The 18157-nt window shown below is 43.3% G+C and overlaps 18 non-coding genes across 18 annotated transcripts; all 18 read right to left on the minus strand.

Moving 5' to 3' along the window:
* Positions 1-752: 752 nt before the first annotated feature.
* trnah-gug (transfer RNA histidin (anticodon GUG)) lies at positions 753-824 on the minus strand. The gene has a single exon. It is a non-coding gene; the product is annotated as a tRNA-His (tRNA).
* Positions 825-1274: 450 nt separating this feature from the next.
* trnar-ucg (transfer RNA arginine (anticodon UCG)) lies at positions 1275-1347 on the minus strand. Its single transcript has one exon. It is a non-coding gene; the product is annotated as a tRNA-Arg (tRNA).
* A 2147-nt stretch (positions 1348-3494) lies between these two features.
* On the minus strand, positions 3495-3566 carry trnah-gug (transfer RNA histidin (anticodon GUG)). Its single transcript has one exon. It is a non-coding gene; the product is annotated as a tRNA-His (tRNA).
* A 449-nt stretch (positions 3567-4015) lies between these two features.
* Positions 4016-4088, minus strand: trnar-acg (transfer RNA arginine (anticodon ACG)). Its single transcript has one exon. It is a non-coding gene; the product is annotated as a tRNA-Arg (tRNA).
* Positions 4089-4865: 777 nt separating this feature from the next.
* On the minus strand, positions 4866-4937 carry trnah-gug (transfer RNA histidin (anticodon GUG)). Its single transcript has one exon. It is a non-coding gene; the product is annotated as a tRNA-His (tRNA).
* Positions 4938-5387: 450 nt separating this feature from the next.
* trnar-acg (transfer RNA arginine (anticodon ACG)) lies at positions 5388-5460 on the minus strand. Its single transcript has one exon. It is a non-coding gene; the product is annotated as a tRNA-Arg (tRNA).
* A 613-nt stretch (positions 5461-6073) lies between these two features.
* trnar-acg (transfer RNA arginine (anticodon ACG)) lies at positions 6074-6146 on the minus strand. The gene has a single exon. It is a non-coding gene; the product is annotated as a tRNA-Arg (tRNA).
* Positions 6147-8132: 1986 nt separating this feature from the next.
* Positions 8133-8205, minus strand: trnar-ucg (transfer RNA arginine (anticodon UCG)). The gene has a single exon. It is a non-coding gene; the product is annotated as a tRNA-Arg (tRNA).
* Positions 8206-8818: 613 nt separating this feature from the next.
* Positions 8819-8891, minus strand: trnar-acg (transfer RNA arginine (anticodon ACG)). The gene has a single exon. It is a non-coding gene; the product is annotated as a tRNA-Arg (tRNA).
* A 2147-nt stretch (positions 8892-11038) lies between these two features.
* Positions 11039-11110, minus strand: trnah-gug (transfer RNA histidin (anticodon GUG)). Its single transcript has one exon. It is a non-coding gene; the product is annotated as a tRNA-His (tRNA).
* Positions 11111-11560: 450 nt separating this feature from the next.
* On the minus strand, positions 11561-11633 carry trnar-acg (transfer RNA arginine (anticodon ACG)). The gene has a single exon. It is a non-coding gene; the product is annotated as a tRNA-Arg (tRNA).
* A 777-nt stretch (positions 11634-12410) lies between these two features.
* Positions 12411-12482, minus strand: trnah-gug (transfer RNA histidin (anticodon GUG)). Its single transcript has one exon. It is a non-coding gene; the product is annotated as a tRNA-His (tRNA).
* Positions 12483-12932: 450 nt separating this feature from the next.
* Positions 12933-13005, minus strand: trnar-acg (transfer RNA arginine (anticodon ACG)). Its single transcript has one exon. It is a non-coding gene; the product is annotated as a tRNA-Arg (tRNA).
* A 777-nt stretch (positions 13006-13782) lies between these two features.
* On the minus strand, positions 13783-13854 carry trnah-gug (transfer RNA histidin (anticodon GUG)). The gene has a single exon. It is a non-coding gene; the product is annotated as a tRNA-His (tRNA).
* A 450-nt stretch (positions 13855-14304) lies between these two features.
* On the minus strand, positions 14305-14377 carry trnar-acg (transfer RNA arginine (anticodon ACG)). Its single transcript has one exon. It is a non-coding gene; the product is annotated as a tRNA-Arg (tRNA).
* A 1299-nt stretch (positions 14378-15676) lies between these two features.
* Positions 15677-15749, minus strand: trnar-acg (transfer RNA arginine (anticodon ACG)). The gene has a single exon. It is a non-coding gene; the product is annotated as a tRNA-Arg (tRNA).
* Positions 15750-17048: 1299 nt separating this feature from the next.
* On the minus strand, positions 17049-17121 carry trnar-acg (transfer RNA arginine (anticodon ACG)). Its single transcript has one exon. It is a non-coding gene; the product is annotated as a tRNA-Arg (tRNA).
* A 613-nt stretch (positions 17122-17734) lies between these two features.
* Positions 17735-17807, minus strand: trnar-acg (transfer RNA arginine (anticodon ACG)). Its single transcript has one exon. It is a non-coding gene; the product is annotated as a tRNA-Arg (tRNA).
* Positions 17808-18157: the final 350 nt, after the last annotated feature.

Consider the following 18157-nt stretch of genomic DNA (forward strand, 5'->3'; position numbering starts at 1 on the left):
GACATCGGGTGGGGACGCATATCTCTCCACTGGTCAAGCAAGCAACACTATTGGTGAAGCTGAGGCTGCCGTGAAACGGGCTCGAACCAGGGTTGCTGCGGCCACAACACAGAGTACTAACCACTATACGAACACTGCCCCGAGTGTGTTGCTATGCAATGGCAGAATTGTCTCTCCACCGCTGACAGCTACACGTAAGGCCAAAATAAAATGCAACAGACAGGTTTCTTAGAAAGGACGACTGAAACAATGTTCAATGATTTTCATTGGCAGAAAACTCCTTCAGTATTTAATGAAACTCATACATTTCAGAAATCTTGAATCCCAATTCAGTTGGAATGAATTTTCTATTTTGCGGAATCTTGATTTTGAGATTTAAGCAACCTTTTCCAATGACAGGACGACCTTCTTGAAGGAAAGGGTACTTCTAAAATTGTGTTAAAGAATGTAACTCTCCAGGTTAATGTTTGACAAAGAGTTTATTAAACACTGGAAGGACCTTCTCCTTGTTGACATTGGTGAAGTGAGCCCTCTCCAGTGAATTCATGAAAAGATACACGATGCACAGGTTTAGCACAAAATGTAAGACGAGCTAGCTGGGAGTCAAACCTCAAATGTCCTGAACAATTATCAGATGCGGTATCCATTGCGCCACTCGCCCCACTCATGTGTGGAGTTGTCTGTAAGACATCGGGTGGGGACGCGTATGTCCCCATTGGTCAAGCAAGCAACACTATTGGTGAAGCTGAGGCTGCCGTGACCCGGATTCGAACCGGGGTTGCTGCGGCCACAACACAGAGTACTAACCACTATACGATCACGGCCCCGAGTGAGTTGCTATGCAATGGCAGAATTATCTCTGCACCGCTGACAGCTACACGTAAGGCCAAAATAAAATGCAACAGACGGGTTTCTTAGAAAGGACGACTGAAACAATGTTCAATGATTTTCATTGGCAGAAAACTCCTTCAGTATTTAATGAAACTCATACATTTCAGAAATCTTGAATCCCAATTCAGTGGGAATGAATTTTCTATTTTGCGAAATCTTGATTTTGAGATTTAAGCAACCTTTTCCAATGACAGGACGACCTTCTTGAAGGAAAAGGTACTTCTAAAATTGTGTTGAAGAATGTAACTCTCCAGGTTAATGTTTGATAAAGAGTTTATTCAGCACTGGAAGGACCTTCTCCTTGTTGACATTGGTGAAGAAAGCCCTCTACAGAGAATTCATGAAAAGATACACAATGCACAGGTTTAGCACAAAATGTAAGACGAGCTAGCTAGGAGTCAAACCTAGAATCTTCTGATCCGAAGTCAGATGCGGTATCCATTGCGCCACTAGCCCCACGCATGTGTGTAGTTGTCTGTAAGACATCGGGTGGGGACGCGTATCTCCCCACTGGTCAAGCAAGGAACACTATCGGTGAAGCTGAGGCTGCCGTGACGCGGATTCAAACCGGGGTTGCTGCGGCCACAACACAGAGTACTAACCAATATACAATCACGACTCCGAATGTGTTGCTATGCAATGGCAGAATTGTCTCTCCACCGCTGACAGCTACACGTTATGCCAAAATAAAATACAACAGACGGGTTTCTTAGAAAGGACGACTGAAACAATGTTCAATGATTTTCATTGGCAGAAAACTCCTTCAGTATTTAATGAAACTCATACATTTCAGAAATCTTGAATCCCAATTCAGTGGGAATGAATTTTCTATTTTGCGGAATCTTGATTTTGAGATTTAAGCAACCTTTTCCAATGACAGGACGACCTTCTTGAAGGAAAAGGCACTTCTAAAATTGTGTTGAAGAATGTAACTCTCCAGGTTAATGTTTGACAAAGAGTTTATTAAGCACTGGAAGGACCTTTTCCTTGTTGACATTGGTGAAGTGAGCACTCCCCAGTGAATTCATGAAAAGATACACGATGCACAGGTTTAGCACAAAATGTAAGACGAGCTAGCTGGGAGTCAAACCTAGAATGTCCTGAACCATTATCAGATGCGGTATCCATTGCGCCACTCGCCCCACTCATGTGTGGAGTTGTCTGTAAGACATCTGGGGGAACTCGTATCTCCCCACTGGTCAAGCAAGCAACTCTATTGGTGGAGCTGAGGCTGCCGTGAACCGGAACCGAACCTGTCTTGCTGCGGCCAGAACATAGAGAACTAACACCGATACGATCACGGCCCCCGAGTGTATAGCTATGCAATGGCAAAATTGTCTGTCTACTGCTGACAGCTACACTTACGGCCAAAATAAAATGCAACAGACTGTTTTTTTAGAAAGGACGACTCAAACAATGTTAAATGACTTTCATTGGCAGAAAACTCCTTCAGTATTTCATGAAACTCATACAATTCAGAAATCTTGAATACCAATTCAGTGGGAATGAATTTTCTATTTCGCAGGATCTTGATTTTGAGATTTAAGCAACCTTTTCCAATGACAGGACGACCTTCTTGAAGGAAAAGTTACTTCTAAAATTGTGTTGAAGAATGTAACTCCAGGTTAATGTTTGACAAAGAGTTTATTAAGCACTGGAAGGACCTTCTCCTTGTTGACATTGGTGAAGTGAGCCTTCTCCAGTGAATTCATGAAAAGATACACGATGCACAGGTTTAGCACAAAATGTAAGACGAGCTAGCTGGGAGTCAAACCTAGAATGTCCTGAACCATTATCAGATGCGGTATCCATTGCGCCACTCGCCCCACTCATGTGTGGAGTTGTCTGTAAGACATCTGGGGGGACTCGTATCTCCCCACTAGTGAAGCAAGCAAATCTATTGGTGGAGCTGAGGCTGCCGTGACCCAGAACCGAACCTGTGTTGCTGCTGCCAGAACATAGAAAACTAACACCGATACGATCACGGCCCCGAGTGTATAGCTATGCGATGGCAAAATTGTCTGTCTACCGCTGACAGCTACACGTACGGCCAAAATAAAATGCAACAGACTGTTTTTTTTAGAAAGGACGACTCAAACAATGCTAAATGACTTTCATTGGCAGAAAACTCCTTAAGTATTTCATGAAACTCATACAATTCAGAAATCTTGAATACCAATTCAGTGGGAATGAATTTTCTATTTCGCAGGATCTGGATTTTGAGATTTAAGCAACCTTTTCCAATGACAGGATGACCTTCTTGAAGGAAAAGGTACTTCTAAAATTGTGTTGAAGAATGTAACTCTCCAGGTTAATGTTTGACAAAGAGTTTATTAAGCACTGGAAGGACCTTTTCCTTGTTGAGATTGGTGAAGTGAGCCCTCTCCAGTGAATTCATGAAAAGATACACGATGCAATGGTTTAGCACAAAATGTAAGACGAGCTTGCTGGGAGTCAAACCTCGAATGTCCTGAATCATTATCAGATGCGGTATCCATTGCGCCACTCGCCCCACCCATGTGTGGAGTTTTCTGTAAGACTTCGGGTGGGGACGCGTATCTCCCCACTGGTCAAGCAAGCAACACTATTGGTGAAGCTGAGGCTGCCGTGACCCGGATTCGAACCGGGGTTGCTGCGGCCACAACACAGAGTACTAACCACTATACGATCACGGCCCCGAGTGTGTTGCTATGCAATGGCAGAATTGTCTCTGCACCGCTGACAGCTACACGTAAGGCCAAAATAAAATGCAACAGACGGGTTTCGTAGATAGGACGACTGAAACAATGTTCAATGATTCTCATTGGCAGAAAACTCCTTCAGTATTTAATGAAACTCATACATTTCAGAAATCTTGAATCCCAATTCAGTGGGAATGAATTTTCTATTTTGCGGAATCTTGATTTTGAGATTTAAGCAACCTTTTCCAATGACAGGACGACCTTCTTGAAGGAAAAGGTACTTCTAAAATTCTGTTGAAGAATGTAACTCTCCAGGTTAATGTTTGACAAAGAGTTTATTCAGCACTGGAAGGACCTTCTCCTTGTTGACATTGGTGAAGAAAGCCCTCTCCAGAGAATTCATAAAAAGATACACAATCACAGGTTTAGCACAAAATGTAAGACGAGCTAGCTAGGAGTCGAACCTAGAATCTTCTGATCCGTAGTCAGATGCGTTATCCATTGCGCCACTAGCCCCACGAATGTGTGTAGTTGTCTGAAAGACATCGGGTGGGGACGCGTATCTCCCCACTGGTCAAGCAAGGAACACTATCGGTGAAGCTGAGGCTGCCGTGACCCGGATTCAAACCGGGGTTGCTGCGGCCAAAACACAGAGTACTAACCAATATACAATCACGACCCCGAATGTGTTGCTCTGCAATGGCAGAATTGTCTCTCCACCGCTGACAGCTACACGTAAGGCCAAAATAAAATGCAACAGACGGGTTTCTTAGAAAGGACGACTGAAACAATGTTCAATGATTTTCATTGGCAGAAAACTCCTTCAGTATTTAATGAAACTCATACATTTCAGAAATCTTGAATCCCAATTCAGTGGGAATGAATTTTCTATTTTGCGGAATCTTGATTTTGAGATTTAAGCAACCTTTTCCAATGACAGGACGACCTTCTTGAAGGAAAAGGTACTTCTAAAATTGTGATGAAGAATGTAACTCTCCAGGTTAATGTTTGACAAAGAGTTTATTAAGCACTGGAAGGACCTTTTCCTTGTTGACATTGGTGATGTGAGCCCTCCCCAGTGAAATCATGAAAAGATACACGATGCACAGGTTTAGCACAAAATGTAAGACCAGCTAGCTGGGAGTCAAACCTAGAATGTCCTGAACCATTATCAGATGCGGTATCCATTGCGCCACTCGCCCCACTCATGTGTGGAGTTGTCTGTAAGACATCGGGTGGGGACGCGTATGTCTCCATTGGTCAAGCAAGCAACACTATTGGTGAAGCTGAGGCTGCCGTGACCCGGATTCGAACCAGGGTTGCTGCGGCCACAACACAGAGTACTAACCACTATACGATCACGGCCCCGTGTGAGTTGCTATGCAATGGCAGAATTATCTCTGCACCGCTGACAGCTACACGTAAGGCCAAAATAAAATGCAACAGACGGGTTTCGTAGATAGGACGACTGAAACAATGTTAAATGATTTTCATTGGCAGAAAACTCCTTCAGTATTTAATGAAACTCATACATTTCAGAAATCTTGAATCCCAATTCAGTGGGAATGAATTTTCTATTTTGCGGAATCTTGATTTTGAGATTTAAGCTACCTTTTCCAATGACAGGACGACCTTCTTGAAGGAAAAGGTACTTCTAAAATTGTGTTGAAGAATGTAACTCTCCAGGTTAATGTTTGACAAAGAGTTTATTCAGCACTGGAAGGACCTTCTCCTTGTTGACATTTGTGAAGAAAGCCCTCTCCAGAGAATTCATAAAAAGATACACAATGCACAGGTTTAGCACAAAATGTAAGACGAGCTAGCTAGGAGTCGAACCTAGAATCTTCTGATCCGTAGTCAGATGCGTTATCCATTGCGCCACTAGCCCTACGCATGTGTGTAGTTGTCTGAAAGACATCGGGTGGGGACGCGTATCTCCCCACTGGTCAAGCAAGGAACACTATCGGTGAAGCTGAGGCTGCCGTGACCCGGATTCAAACCGGGGTTGCTGCGGCCAAAACACAGAGTACTAACCAATATACAATCACGACCCCGTATGTGTTGCTATGCAATGGCAGAATTATCTCTGCACCGCTGACAGCTACACGTAAGGCCAAAATAAAATGCAACAGACGGGTTTCGTAGATAGGACGACTGAAACAATGTTAAATGATTTTCATTGGCAGAAAACTCCTTCAGTATTTAATGAAACTCATACATTTCAGAAATCTTGAATCCCAATTCAGTGGGAATGAATTTTCTATTTTGCGGAATCTTGATTTTGAGATTTAAGCAACCTTTTCCAATGACAGGACGACCTTCTTGAAGGAAAAGGTACTTCTAAAATTGTGTTGAAGAATGTAACTCTCCAGGTTAATGTTTGACAAAGAGTTTATTCAGCAGTGGAAGGACCTTCTCCTTGTTGACATTGGTGAAGAAAGCCCTCTCCAGAGAATTCATAAAAAGATACACAATGCACAGGTTTAGCACAAAATGTAAGACGAGCTAGCTAGGAGTCGAACCTAGAATCTTCTGATCCGTAGTCAGATGCGGTATCCATTGCGCCACTAGCCCCACGCATGTGTGTAGTTGTCTGTAAGACATCGGGTGGGGACGCATATCTCTCCACTGGTCAAGCAAGCAACACTATTGGTGAAGCTGAGGCTGCCGTGAAACGGGGTCGAACCAGGGTTGCTGCGGCCACAACACAGAGTACTAACCACTATACGAACACTGCCCCGAGTGTGTTGCTATGCAATGGCAGAATTGTCTCTCCACCGCTGACAGCTACACGTAAAGCCAAAATAAAATGCAACAGACAGGTTTCTTAGAAAGGACGACTGAAACAATGTTCAATGATTTTCATTGGCAGAAAACTCCTTCAGTATTTAATGAAACTCATACATTTCAGAAATCTTGAATCCCAATTCAGTTGGAATGAATTTTCTATTTTGCGGAATCTTGATTTTGAGATTTAAGCAACCTTTTCCAATGACAGGACGACCTTCTTGAAGGAAAAGGTACTTCTAAAATTGTGATGAAGAATGTAACTCTCCAGGTTAATGTTTGACAAAGAGTTTATTAAGCACTGGAAGGACCTTTTCCTTGTTGACATTGGTGAAGTGAGCCCTCTCCAGTGAATTCATGAAAACATACACGATGCACAGGTTTAGCACAAAATGTAAGACGAGCTAGCTGAGAGTCAAACCTAGAATGTCCTGAACCATTATCAGATGCGGTATCCATTGCGCCACTCGCCCCACTCATGTGTGGAGTTGTCTGTAAGACATCTGGGGGAACTCGTATCTCCCCACTGGTCAAGCAAGCAACTCTATTGGTGGAGCTGAGGCTGCCGTGAACCGGAACCGAACCTGTGTTGCTGCGGCCAGAACATAGAGAACTAACACCGATACGATCACGGCCCCCGAGTGTATAGCTATGCAATGGCAAAATTGTCTGTCTACTGCTGACAGCTACACTTACGGCCAAAATAAAATGCAACAGACTGTTTTTTTTAGAAAGGACGACTCAAACAATGTTAAATGACTTTCATTGGCAGAAAACTCCTTCAGTATTTCATGAAACTCATACAATTCAGAAATATTGAATACCAATTCAGTGGGAATGAATTTTCTATTTCGCAGGATCTTGATTTTGAGATTTAAGCAACCTTTTCCAATGACAGGACGACCTTCTTGAAGGAAAAGTTACTTCTAAAATTGTGTTAAAGAATGTAACTCTCCAGGTTAATGTTTGACAAAGAGTTTATTAAGCACTGGAAGGACCTTCTCCTTGTTGACATTGGTGAAGTGAGCCCTCTCCAGTGAATTCATGAAAAGATACACGATGCACAGGTTTAGCACAAAATGTAAGACGAGCTAGCTGGGAGTCAAACCTCAAATGTCCTGAACAATTATCAGATGCGGTATCCATTGCGCCACTCGCCCCACTCATGTGTGGAGTTGTCTGTAAGACATCGGGTGGGGACGCGTATGTCCCCATTGGTCAAGCAAGCAACACTATTGGTGAAGCTGAGGCTGCCGTGACCCGGATTCGAACCGGGGTTGCTGCGGCCACAACACAGAGTACTAATCACTATACGATCACGGCCCCGAGTGAGTTGCTATGCAATGGCAGAATTATCTCTGCACCGCTGACAGCTACACGTAAGGCCAAAATAAAATGCAACAGACGGGTTTCTTAGAAAGGACGACTGAAACAATGTTCAATGATTTTCATTGGCAGAAAACTCCTTCAGTATTTAATGAAACTCATACATTTCAGAAATCTTGAATCCCAATTCAGTGGGAATGAATTTTCTATTTTGCGAAATCTTGATTTTGAGATTTAAGCAACCTTTTCCAATGACAGGACGACCTTCTTGAAGGAAAAGGTACTTCTAAAATTGTGTTGAAGAATGTAACTCTCCAGGTTAATGTTTGACAAAGAGTTTATTCAGCAGTGGAAGGACCTTCTTCTTGTTGACATTGGTGAAGAAAGCCCTCTCCAGAGAATTCATGAAAAGATACATAATGCACAGGTTTAGCACAAAATGTAAGACGAGCTAGCTAGGAGTCGAACCTAGAATCTTCTGATCCGAAGTCAGATGCGGTATCCATTGCGCCACTAGCCCCACGCATGTGTGTAGTTGTCTGTAAGACATCGGGTGGGGACGCGTATCTCTCCACTTGTCAAGCAAGCAACACTACTGATGAAGCTGAGGCTGCCGTGACACGGACTCGAACCGGGGTTGCTGCGGCCACAACACAGAGCACTAACCACTATACGATCACGGCCCCGAGTGTGTTGCTATGCAATGGCAGTATTGTCTCTCCACCGCTGACAGCTACACGTAAGGCCAAAATAAAATACAACAGACGGGTTTCTTAGAAAGGACGACTGAAACAATGTATAATGATTTTCATTAGCAGAAAACTCCTTCAGTATTTAATGAAACTCATACATTTCAGAAATCTTGAATCCCAATTCAGTGGGAATGAATTTTCTATTTTGCGGAATCTTGATTTTGAGATTTAAGCAACCTTTTCCAATGACAGGACGACCTTCTTGAAGGAAAAGGTACTTCTAAAATTGTGTTGAAGAATGTAACTCTCCAGGTTAATGTTTGACAAAGAGTTTATTCAGCAGTGGAAGGACCTTCTCCTTGTTGACATTGGTGAAGAAAGCCCTCTCCAGAGAATTCATGAAAAGATACACGATGCACAGGTTTAGCACAAAATGTAAGACGAGCTAGCTAGGAGTCGAACATAGAATCTTCTGATCCGTAGTCAGATGCGTTATCCATTGCGCCACTAGCCCCACGCATGTGTGTAGTTGTCTGAAAGACATCGGGTGGGGACGCGTATCTCCCCACTGGTCAAGCAAGGAACACTATCGGTGAAGCTGAGGCTGCCGTGACGCGGATTCAAACCGGGGTTGCTGCGGCCACAACACAGAGTACTAACCAATATACAATCACGACCCCGAATGTGTTGCTATGCAACGGCAGAATTGTCTCTCCACCGCTGACAGCTACACGTTAGGCCAAAATAAAATACAACAGACGGGTTTCTTAGAAAGGACGACTGAAACAATGTTCAATGATTTTCATTGGCAGAAAACTCCTTCAGTATTTAATGAAACTCATACATTTCAGAAATCTTGAATCCCAATTCAGTGGGAATGAATTTTCTATTTTGCGGAATCTTGATTTTGAGATTTAAGCAACCTTTTCCAATGACAGGACGACCTTCTTGAAGGAAAAGGCACTTCTAAAATTGTGTTGAAGAATGTAACTCTCCAGGTTAATGTTTGACAAAGAGTTTATTAAGCACTGGAAGGACCTTTTCCTTGTTGACATTGGTGAAGTGAGCACTCCCCAGTGAATTCATGAAAAGATACACGATGCACAGGTTTAGCACAAAATGTAAGACCAGCTAGCTGGGAGTCAAACCTAGAATGTCCTGAACCATTATCAGATGCGGTATCCATTGCGCCACTCGCCCCACTCATGTGTGGAGTTGTCTGTAAGACATCTGGGGGAACTCGTATCTCCCCACTGGTCAAGCAAGCAACTCTATTGGTGGAGCTGAGGCTGCCGTGAACCGGAACCAAACCTGTCTTGCTGCGGCCAGAACATAGAGAACTAACACCGATACGATCACGGCCCCCGAGTGTATAGCTATGCAATGGCAAAATTGTCTGTCTACTGCTGACAGCTACACTTACGGCCAAAATAAAATGCAACAGACTGTTTTTTTAGAAAGGACGACTCAAACAATGTTAAATGACTTTCATTGGCAGAAAACTCCTTCAGTATTTCATGAAACTCATACAATTCAGAAATCTTGAATACCAATTCAGTGGGAATGAATTTTCTATTTCGCAGGATCTTGATTTTGAGATTTAAGCAACCTTTTCCAATGACAGGACGACCTTCTTGAAGGAAAAGTTACTTCTAAAATTGTGTTGAAGAATGTAACTCCAGGTTAATGTTTGACAAAGAGTTTATTAAGCACTGGAAGGACCTTCTCCTTGTTGACATTGGTGAAGTGAGCCCTCTCCAGTGAATTCATGAAAAGATACACGATGCACAGGTTTAGCACAAAATGTAAGACGAGCTAGCTGGGAGTCAAACCTAGAATGTCCTGAACCATTATCAGATGCGGTATCCATTGCGCCACTCGCCCCACTCATGTGTGGAGTTGTCTGTAAGACATCTGGGGGGACTCGTATCTCCCCACTAGTGAAGCAAGCAAATCTATTGGTGGAGCTGAGGCTGCCGTGACCCAGAACCGAACCTGTGTTGCTGCTGCCAGAACATAGAAAACTAACAACGATACGATCACGGCCCCGAGTGTATAGCTATGCGATGGCAAAATTGTCTGTCTACCGCTGACAGCTACACGTACGGCCAAAATAAAATGCAACAGACTGTTTTTTTTAGAAAGGACGACTCAAACAATGTTAAATGACTTTCATTGGCAGAAAACTCCTTCAGTATTTCATGAAACTCATACAATTCAGAAATCTTGAATACCAATTCAGTGGGAATGAATTTTCTATTTCGCAGGATCTGGATTTTGAGATTTAAGCAACCTTTTCCAATGACAGGACGACCTTCTTGAAGGAAAAGGTACTTCTAAAATTGTGTTGAAGAATGTAACTCTCCAGGTTAATGTTTGACAAAGAGTTTATTTAGCACTGGAAGGACCTTTTCCTTGTTGAGATTGGTGAAGTGAGCCCTCTCCAGTGAATTCATGAAAAGATACACGATGCAATGGTTTAGCACAAAATGTAAGACGAGCTTGCTGGGAGTCAAACCTCGAATCTCCTGAATCATTATCAGATGCGGTATCCATTGCGCCACTCGCCCCACCCATGTGTGGAGTTTTCTGTAAGACATCAGGTGGGGACGCGTATCTCCCCACTGGTCAAGCAAGCAACACTATTGGTGAAGCTGAGGCTGCCGTGACCCGGATTCGAACCGGGGTTGCTGCGGCCACAACACAGAGTACTAACCACTATACGATCACGGCCCCGAGTGTGTTGCTATGCAATGGCAGAATTGTCTCTGCACCGCTGACAGCTACACGTAAGGCCAAAATAAAATGCAACAGACGGGTTTCGTAGATAGGACGACTGAAACAATGTTCAATGATTCTCATTGGCAGAAAACTCCTTCAGTATTTAATGAAACTCATACATTTCAGAAATCTTGAATCCCAATTCAGTGGGAATGAATTTTCTATTTTGCGGAATCTTGATTTTGAGATTTAAGCAACCTTTTCCAATGACAGGACGACCTTCTTGAAGGAAAAGGTACTTCTAAAATTCTGTTGAAGAATGTAACTCTCCAGGTTAATGTTTGACAAAGAGTTTATTCAGCACTGGAAGGACCTTCTCCTTGTTGACATTGGTGAAGAAAGCCCTCTCCAGAGAATTCATAAAAAGATACACAATGCACAGGTTTAGCACAAAATGTAAGACGAGCTAGCTAGGAGTCGAACCTAGAATCTTCTGATCCGTAGTCAGATGCGTTATCCATTGCGCCACTAGCCCCACGAATGTGTGTAGTTGTCTGAAAGACATCGGGTGGGGACGCGTATCTCTCCACTGGTCAAGCAAGCAACACTATTGGTGAAGCTGAGGCTGCCGTGACACGGACTCGAACCGGGGTTGCGGCGGCCACAACACAGAGTACTAATCACTATACGATCACTGCCCCGAGTGTGGTGCTATGCAATGGCAGAATTGTCTCTCCACCGCTGACAGCTACACGTAAGGCCAAAATAAAATGCAACAGACGGGTTTCTTAGAAAGGACGACTGAAACAATGTTCAATGATTTTCATTGGCAGAAAACTCCTTCAGTATTTAATGAAACTCATACATTTCAGAAATCTTGAATCCCAATTCAGTGGGAATGAATTTTCTATTTTGCGGAATCTTGATTTTGAGATTTAAGCAACCTTTTCCAATGACAGGACGACCTTCTTGAAGGAAAAGGTACTTCTAAAATTGTGATGAAGAATGTAACTCTCCAGGTTAATGTTTGACAAAGAGTTTATTAAGCACTGGAAGGACCTTTTCCTTGTTGACATTGGTGATGTGAGCCCTCCCCAGTGAAATCATGAAAAGATACACGATGCACAGGTTTAGCACAAAATGTAAGACCAGCTAGCTGGGAGTCAAACCTAGAATGTCCTGAACCATTATCAGATGCGGTATCCATTGCGCCACTCGCCCCACTCATGTGTGGAGTTGTCTGTAAGACATCGGGTGGGGACGCGTATGTCTCCATTGGTCAAGGAAGCAACACTATTGGTGAAGCTGAGGCTGCCGTGACCCGGATTCGAACCGGGGTTGCTGCGGCCACAACACAGAGTACTAACCACTATACGATCACGGCCCCGTGTGAGTTGCTATGCAATGGCAGAATTATCTCTGCACCGCTGACAGCTACACGTAAGGCCAAAATAAAATGCAACAGACGGGTTTCGTAGATAGGACGACTGAAACAATGTTAAATGATTTTCATTGGCAGAAAACTCCTTCAGTATTTAATGAAACTCATACATTTCAGAAATCTTGAATCCCAATTCAGTGGGAATGAATTTTCTATTTTGCGGAATCTTGATTTTGAGATTTAAGCTACCTTTTCCAATGACAGGACGACCTTCTTGAAGGAAAAGGTACTTCTAAAATTGTGTTGAAGAATGTAACTCTCCAGGTTAATGTTTGACAAAGAGTTTATTCAGCACTGGAAGGACCTTCTCCTTGTTGACATTTGTGAAGAAAGCCCTCTCCAGAGAATTCATAAAAAGATACACAATGCACAGGTTTAGCACAAAATGTAAGACAAGCTAGCTAGGAGTCGAACCTAGAATCTTCTGATCCGTAGTCAGATGCGTTATCCATTGCGCCACTAGCCCTACGCATGTGTGTAGTTGTCTGAAAGACATCGGGTGGGGACGCGTATCTCCCCACTGGTCAAGCAAGGAACACTATCGGTGAAGCTGAGGCTGCCGTGACCCGGATTCAAACCGGGGTTGCTGCGGCCAAAACACAGAGTACTAACCAATATACAATCACGACCCCGAATGTGTTGCTATGCAATGGCAGAATTGTCTCTCCACCGCTGACAGCTACACGTAAGGCCAAAATAAAATGCAACAGACGGGTTTCTTAGAAAGGACGACTGAAACAATGTTCAATGATTTTCATTGGCAGAAAACTCCTTCAGTATTTAATGAAACTCATACATTTCAGAAATCTTGAATCCCAATTCAGTGGGAATGAATTTTCTATTTTGCGGAATCTTGATTTTGAGATTTAAGCAACCTTTTCCAATGACAGGACGACCTTCTTGAAGGAAAAGGTACTTCTAAAATTGTGATGAAGAATGTAACTCTCCAGGTTAATGTTTGACAAAGAGTTTATTAAGCACTGGAAGGACCTTTTCCTTGTTGACATTGGTGATGTGAGCCCTCCCCAGTGAAATCATGAAAAGATACACGATGCACAGGTTTAGCACAAAATGTAAGACCAGCTAGCTGGGAGTCAAACCTAGAATGTCCTGAACCATTATCAGATGCGGTATCCATTGCGCCACTCGCCCCACTCATGTGTGGAGTTGTCTGTAAGACATCGGGTGGGGACGCGTATGTCTCCATTGGTCAAGCAAGCAACACTATTGGTGAAGCTGAGGCTGCCGTGACCCGGATTCGAACCGGGGTTGCTGCGGCCACAACACAGAGTACTAACCACTATACGATCACGGCCCCGTGTGAGTTGCTATGCAATGGCAGAATTATCTCTGCACCGCTGACAGCTACACGTAAGGCCAAAATAAAATGCAACAGACGGGTTTCGTAGATAGGACGACTGAAACAATGTTAAATGATTTTCATTGGCAGAAAACTCCTTCAGTATTTAATGAAACTCATACATTTCAGAAATCTTGAATCCCAATTCAGTGGGAATGAATTTTCTATTTTGCGGAATCTTGATTTTGAGATTTAAGCTACCTTTTCCAATGACAGGACGACCTTCTTGAAGGAAAAGGTACTTCTAAAATTGTGTTGAAGAATGTAACTCTCCAGGTTAATGTTTGACAAAGAGTTTATTCAGCACTGGAAGGACCTTCTCCTTGTTGACATTTGTGAAGAAAGCCCTCTCCAGAGAATTCATAAAAAGATACACAATGCACAGGTTTAGCACAAAATGTAAGACGAGCTAGCTAGGAGTCGAACCTAGAATCTTCTGATCCGTAGTCAGATGCGTTATCCATTGCGCCACTAGCCCTACGCATGTGTGTAGTTGTCTGAAAGACATCGGGTGGGGACGCGTATCTCCCCACTGGTCAAGCAAGGAACACTATCGGTGAAGCTGAGGCTGCCGTGACCCGGATTCAAACCGGGGTTGCTGCGGCCAAAACACAGAGTACTAACCAATATACAATCACGACCCCGAATGTGTTGCTATGCAATGGCAGAATTGTCTCTCCACCGCTGACAGCTACACGTAAGGCCAAAATAAAATGCAACAGACGGGTTTCTTAGAAAGGACGACTGAAACAATGTTCAATGATTTTCATTGGCAGAAAACTCCTTCAGTATTTAATGAAACTCATACATTTCAGAAATCTTGAATCCCAATTCAGTGGGAATGAATTTTCTATTTTGCGGAATCTTGATTTTGAGATTTAAGCAACCTTTTCCAATGACAGGACGACCTTCTTGAAGGAAAAGGTACTTCTAAAATTGTGATGAAGAATGTAACTCTCCAGGTTAATGTTTGACAAAGAGTTTATTAAGCACTGGAAGGACCTTTTCCTTGTTGACATTGGTGATGTGAGCCCTCCCCAGTGAAATCATGAAAAGATACACGATGCACAGGTTTAGCACAAAATGTAAGACCAGCTAGCTGGGAGTCAAACCTAGAATGTCCTGAACCATTATCAGATGCGGTATCCATTGCGCCACTCGCCCCACTCATGTGTGGAGTTGTCTGTAAGACATCGGGTGGGGACGCGTATGTCTCCATTGGTCAAGCAAGCAACACTATTGGTGAAGCTGAGGCTGCCGTGACCCGGATTCGAATCGGGGTTGCTACGGCCACAACACAGAGTACTAACCACTATACGATCACGGCCCCGTGTGAGTTGCTATGCAATGGCAGAATTATCTCTGCACCGCTGACAGCTACACGTAAGGCCAAAATAAAATGCAACAGACGGGTTTCGTAGATAGGACGACTGAAACAATGTTAAATGATTTTCATTGGCAGAAAACTCCTTCAGTATTTAATGAAACTCATACATTTCAGAAATCTTGAATCCCAATTCAGTGGGAATGAATTTTCTATTTTGCGGAATCTTGATTTTGAGATTTAAGCTACCTTTTCCAATGACAGGACGACCTTCTTGAAGGAAAAGGTACTTCTAAAATTGTGTTGAAGAATGTAACTCTCCAGGTTAATGTTTGACAAAGAGTTTATTCAGCACTGGAAGGACCTTCTCCTTGTTGACATTTGTGAAGAAAGCCCTCTCCAGAGAATTCATAAAAAGATACACAATGCACAGGTTTAGCACAAAATGTAAGACGAGCTAGCTAGGAGTCGAACCTAGAATCTTCTGATCCGTAGTCAGATGCGTTATCCATTGCGCCACTAGCCCTACGCATGTGTGTAGTTGTCTGAAAGACATCGGGTGGGGACGCGTATCTCCCCACTGGTCAAGCAAGGAACACTATCGGTGAAGCTGAGGCTGCCGTGACCCGGATTCAAACCGGGGTTGCTGCGGCCAAAACACAGAGTACTAACCAATATACAATCACGACCCCAAATGTGTTGCTATGCAATGGCAGAATTGTCTCTCCACCGCTGACAGCTACACGTAAGGCCAAAATAAAATGCAACAGACGGGTTTCTTAGAAAGGACGACTGAAACAATGTTCAATGATTTTCATTGGCAGAAAACTCCTTCAGTATTTAATGAAACTCATACATTTCAGAAATCTTGAATCCCAATTCAGTGGGAATGAATTTTCTATTTTGCGGAATCTTGATTTTGAGATTTAAGCAACCTTTTCCAATGACAGGACGACCTTCTTGAAGGAAAAGGTACTTCTAAAATTGTGATGAAGAATGTAACTCTCCAGGTTAATGTTTGACAAAGAGTTTATTAAGCACTGGAAGGACCTTTTCCTTGTTGACATTGGTGATGTGAGCCCTCCCCAGTGAAATCATGAAAAGATACACGATGCACAGGTTTAGCACAAAATGTAAGACCAGCTAGCTGGGAGTCAAACCTAGAATGTCCTGAACCATTATCAGATGCGGTATCCATTGCGCCACTCGCCCCACTCATGTGTGGAGTTGTCTGTAAGACATCGGGTGGGGACGCGTATGTCTCCATTGGTCAAGCAAGCAACACTATTGGTGAAGCTGAGGCTGCCGTGACCCGGATTCAAACCGGGGTTGCTGCGGCCACAACACAGAGTACTAACCACTATACGATCACGGCCCCGTGTGAGTTGCTATGCAATGGCAGAATTATCTCTGCACCGCTGACAGCTACACGTAAGGCCAAAATAAAATGCAACAGACGGGTTTCGTAGATAGGACGACTGAAACAATGTTAAATGATTTTCATTGGCAGAAAACTCCTTCAGTATTTAATGAAACTCATACATTTCAGAAATCTTGAATCCCAATTCAGTGGGAATGAATTTTCTATTTTGCGGAATCTTGATTTTGAGATTTAAGCTACCTTTTCCAATGACAGGACGACCTTCTTGAAGGAAAAGGTACTTCTAAAATTGTGTTGAAGAATGTAACTCTCCAGGTTAATGTTTGACAAAGAGTTTATTCAGCACTGGAAGGACCTTCTCCTTGTTGACATTTGTGAAGAAAGCCCTCTCCAGAGAATTCATAAAAAGATACACAATGCACAGGTTTAGCACAAAATGTAAGACGAGCTAGCTAGGAGTCGAACCTAGAATCTTCTGATCCGTAGTCAGATGCGTTATCCATTGCGCCACTAGCCCTACGCATGTGTGTAGTTGTCTGAAAGACATCGGGTGGGGACGCGTATCTCCCCACTGGTCAAGCAAGGAAGACTATCGGTGAAGCTGAGGCTGCCGTGACCCGGATTCAAACCGGGGTTGCTGCGGCCAAAACACAGAGTACTAACCAATATACAATCACGACCCCGAATGTGTTGCTATGCAATGGCAGAATTATCTCTGCACCGCTGACAGCTACACGTAAGGCCAAAATAAAATGCAACAGACGGGTTTCGTAGATAGGACGACTGAAACAATGTTAAATGATTTTCATTGGCAGAAAACTCCTTCAGTATTTAATGAAACTCATACATTTCAGAAATCTTGAATCCCAATTCAGTGGGAATGAATTTTCTATTTTGCGGAATCTTGATTTTGAGATTTAAGCAACCTTTTCCAATGACAGGACGACCTTCTTGAAGGAAAAGGTACTTCTAAAATTGTGTTGAAGAATGTAACTCTCCAGGTTAATGTTTGACAAAGAGTTTATTCAGCAGTGGAAGGACCTTCTCCTTGTTGACATTGGTGAAGAAAGCCCTCTCCAGAGAATTCATAAAAAGATACACAATGCACAGGTTTAGCACAAAATGTAAGACGAGCTAGCTAGGAGTCGAACCTAGAATCTTCTGATCCGTAGTCAGATGCGGTATCCATTGCGCCACTAGCCCCACGCATGTGTGTAGTTGTCTGTAAGACATCGGGTGGGGACGCATATCTCTCCACTGGTCAAGCAAGCAACACTATTGGTGAAGCTGAGGCTGCCGTGAAACGGGCTCGAACCAGGGTTGCTGCGGCCACAACACAGAGTACTAACCACTATACGAACACTGCCCCGAGTGTGTTGCTATGCAATGGCAGAATTGTCTCTCCACCGCTGACAGCTACACGTAAGGCCAAAATAAAATGCAACAGGTTTCTTAGAAAGGACGACTGAAACAATGTTCAATGATTTTCATTGGCAGAAAACTCCTTTAGTATTTAATGAAACTCATACATTTCAGAAATCTTGAATCCCAAT

The sequence above is a fragment of the Idiotropiscis lumnitzeri genome, chromosome 9, assembly GCF_059441095.1.
Source record: "Idiotropiscis lumnitzeri isolate Australia: NSW breed Sydney's pygmy pipehorse chromosome 9, RoL_Ilum_1.0, whole genome shotgun sequence".
NCBI lineage: Eukaryota > Metazoa > Chordata > Actinopteri > Syngnathiformes > Syngnathidae > Idiotropiscis > Idiotropiscis lumnitzeri.